The sequence below is a fragment of the Brachyhypopomus gauderio genome, chromosome 13 (genome assembly GCF_052324685.1).
Source record: "Brachyhypopomus gauderio isolate BG-103 chromosome 13, BGAUD_0.2, whole genome shotgun sequence".
NCBI lineage: Eukaryota > Metazoa > Chordata > Actinopteri > Gymnotiformes > Hypopomidae > Brachyhypopomus > Brachyhypopomus gauderio.
Window position 1 is genome coordinate 22,889,838 of NC_135223.1, and position 3,531 is coordinate 22,893,368.

A 3,531-nucleotide genomic window follows, 5' to 3' on the forward strand; every position below is an offset into this window, starting at 1 on the left:
GAACAGAGGAGAGGAGAACAGAGGAGAGGAGAACAGAGGAGAGGAGAACAGAGGAGAGGAGAGGAGAGGAGAACAGAGGAGAGGAGAACAGAGGAGAGGAGAACAGAGGAGAGGAGAACAGAGGAGAGGAGAGGAGAGGAGAACAGAGGAGAGGAGAACAGAGGAGAGGAGAGGAGAGGAGAGGAGAGGAGAACAGAGGAGAGGAGAACAGAGGAGAGGAGAACAGAGGAGAGGAGAGGAGAGGAGAGGAGAACAGAGGAGAGGAGAACAGAGGAGAACAGAGGAGAGGAGAACAGAGGAGAGGAGAACAGAGGAGAGGAGAGGAGAACAGAGGAGAGGAGAACAGAGGAGAGGAGAGGAGAGGAGAACAGAGGAGAGGAGAGGAGAGGAGAACAGAGGAGAGGAGAACAGAGGAGAGGAGAACAGAGGAGAGGAGAACAGAGGAGAACAGAGGAGAGGAGAACAGAGGAGAGGAGAACAGAGGAGAGGAGGACAGAGGAGAGGAGAACAGAGGAGAGGAGAACAGAGGAGAGGAGAACAGAGGAGAGGAGGACAGAGGAGAGGAGAACAGAGGAGAGGAGAACAGAGGAGAGGAGAACAGAGGAGAGGAGAACAGAGGAGAGGAGAACAGAGGAGAGGAGAACAGAGGAAAGGAGAGGAGAGGAGAACAGAGGAGAGGAGAACAGAGGAGAGGAGGACAGAGGAGAGGAGAACAGAGGAGAGGAGAACAGAGGAGAGGAGAACAGAGGAGAGGAGGACAGAGGAGAGGAGGACAGAGGAGAGGAGGCGAGGAGAGGCCTCTCCAGACACATGGGAGCCCAAGGAGAATGGTGGATTATAGAGGCAGGGACCACAATGACACAGGGCTGAGTAAACCCACAACGCCGCTCATAAATCCATCACTCTCAGTCCTTTTCTCCTCGTCTCTCACCCTCTCTCTCTCTCTTTCCTTCCCTCTTGCTCCTTTTCTCTCCCTCACTGTCTACTCTCCCTCTCTCTCTCCCTCTCTCTCTTTCTTTCTCTCTCTATCTCTCTCTCCGTCCCTCTCCACCTCTTTTCCTCAGTCTCGTTTTCAACCCCACATTTAACTAACATAAGCACCTCCGACCTCACTCTCAGAAGAGGCAAAAACTGTCAATCTGACATGATAGCAACATTAGTCCTGCGAGCAATTAATCGTCAAATAAGCCTGCAGTCCTGCCACACGCCTTGTACACGCCTTGTATGTTCAAGACATGTTCAATATCTACGTGGAGTGAGATTAGGCACGTATCATTCGGGTTACTGCTTGCCCAAGTGCAGCTAGGCATTATTGATGGTGGCAAACCATTACAGCATGAATAAAAATATTGCTTTCACACCTCCATTTCTGGGAGGGGAGAGAACCCACTCTGCAGCTCCTCATTTTAATCGATGCGTGACAAATCTAACGGCTTCACTAATATCATCTCCTTGTCGCTAGTTTTTCATGAGGGGATGTTCCTTTGAAGATAAACATCTGCACTGGCTTTAATGATATGCTGTCTGAGCTCGCGCTCGCAATAACTGCTGTTCAAAGGTCTGAACAAAATGATGAATTAGCCAGGTTGGCTACAGCTGAAGGAGTGGAGAAGCTCGGCTTTCTTCAGCCCAGGCAGCCTGGCATCAGAGCTGGCACCTGACAGCTCTACCTATTATTTGATGATGGTTAGGATGGTGCTTTTTGCTTAGCTCAAATTGGATCCTGTCTCCTGGAATGAATTATCAAAGGCAGTGGGGAGGATTAATAAATCATCAGCCTGTTTTCTCCCCCGTGTTATGTTTATTTCACAAACTGAATGGCTCCTCTCGTTCTGCTGTGTGCTCTCGCTCTCTGTCTCTCTAACTTACACTTTCTCTCTCTCTCTCTCTCTCTCTCTCTCTCACACACACACACACACACACACACACACACACACACACACACACACTCTTCCTGTCTTTTCCTTTGAATCTTAACTAGTTTCCTCTTTGCCCCCTGTGCTGCCTGTACGGGTGACAGGGATGATGGGAGATGTTTCCGCGTGTGTGCGTGTGTGTGTGTGGGCGCGTGGGGGCGTGTGTAGGGTCACTGGAGCATGAGCGGTGTGTCATGTCCTCACCGCGGCTGGGCGCAGAGCTGCTGGGCGGTACAGGTCTGCTACGGTGGCCCGTGCCACTTTTCCCGCCTGCAGTGAGATGCGTCTGCCAGGGTGCTGGCCCTGATTAGCAGTCTGTAATGTCCCCTCCATGAACAAGGACACACAGCGAGGGGAGGTCAAGCAACCGGGGAGGAGGGCGGAGGGAGGGGGGGCATTAATATTCACAAACTCCCAGTGCATCCTAAATATTTTATTACTTCCAGCTGTTTGATGTTAAGGAGGCTCACTACAGACGTTACCCCCTGTACACACGCACACACACACACACACACACACACACACACACACACACACACACACACACACTAATATCTGCATATTATGCATGGTATGCACATTAGTGGGTCAACATGGGTCCACATCTTAGTTCTGCTGTCTTGTGCATGTGTCTGTCCCATCATGCACTTCCCACCAGTACATTCCGTCACCACTCCCTCCCATCGCCCTCCAGCCAATCAGGTTGCAGGGGAGGCGGGTTTAAAGACGCACTGTGGAGACACTGTGGAGGCAGGGAGAACTTCAGCTGTGTCTCTGTGTTGGTCTGACTGACTGTCTGACTGTTGTACATCCTGACCATCACAAATATGTCCCTTAAAGTCCAGTCGATTCCCTCAGTGCTCTATTAATGCCTCTAGGTCACAAGGGGCCTCGGTAATTACATTTGACTGAAAGATGACTGCAGTGGTCTTCTTCTAGCACACAGTGCTGCATCATTATTCAGATGATGATAAATGCTCATATTGATCGCTCACAATGCATCCTGAAATTCCACAGAGTGAGAGGCCATTTTGTTGGGTATAGAATTCATGGGTATATAATACATATTGAAAAACCTTCTTTCAAATCACTTTCTCCTAAAAATATTATCAACAGAAAACACACACACACAAGTACTTGTAAACTGTTCTCAGCAACCCTAGTCTGATGATGTAATAAATGGTGAATAATTAACCATACCCAAATATAACTCAATAACAAGCCAATTAAATTAATGAGAAGTGCTTTACAATCTACTGTTTTAATGGCTGGCCAAAGTTTCATAACAATTGTTATTTGATTATCCAGAGATGAGACACAGCACAATCCAACACTAAACACAACACTAAACACTGACTCTGGTTCATCACACTGTGAGATGTGAGTCCTCTCACTGACTCTGGTTCATCACACTGTGAGATGTGAGGAGTCCTCTCACTGACTCTGGTTCATCACACTGTGAGATGTGAGGAGTCCTCTCACTGACTCTGGTTCATCACACTGTGAGATGTGAGGAGTCCTCTCACTGACTGGTTCATCGTCACCACTTGGTTGTGATGATCTCTTTAATCTCCTTTTCCTTCTCTCTCTCTCTCTGTTTTCATTAAGCAGCACT